Source organism: Mesitornis unicolor, unplaced genomic scaffold (genome assembly GCF_000695765.1).
Source record: "Mesitornis unicolor isolate BGI_N332 unplaced genomic scaffold, ASM69576v1 scaffold5627, whole genome shotgun sequence".
Lineage (NCBI taxonomy): Eukaryota > Metazoa > Chordata > Aves > Mesitornithiformes > Mesitornithidae > Mesitornis > Mesitornis unicolor.
The window spans coordinates 4,379-4,586 of record NW_010195610.1 but is presented as its reverse complement, the minus strand read 5'-3'; the positions used below and the strand labels follow the sequence as shown (position 1 = coordinate 4,586).

The following is a 208-nucleotide window of genomic DNA, read 5'->3' as shown; positions in this document are numbered from 1 at the left end:
CTAAAAAAAAGAACTTTCTGATCCAGCACCAGCGGATCCACAGCGGTGAGCGGCCCTACAAGTGTGGGGAGTGTGGGAAGAGGTTTGCATCCAGCTCCAACCTGATCACACACCAGCGCGTCCACAGTGGTGAGCGGCCCTACCAGTGTGGGGAGTGCGGAAAGAGCTTTGTTCAGAGCTCCAACCTGATCACACACCAGCGGATTCA

At 55.8% G+C, this 208-nt stretch overlaps 1 pseudogene; it reads left to right on the top strand.

Moving 5' to 3' along the window:
• LOC104543538 overlaps positions 1–208 on the top strand; it is a 1,221-nt pseudogene that overhangs the window by 234 nt on the left and 779 nt on the right.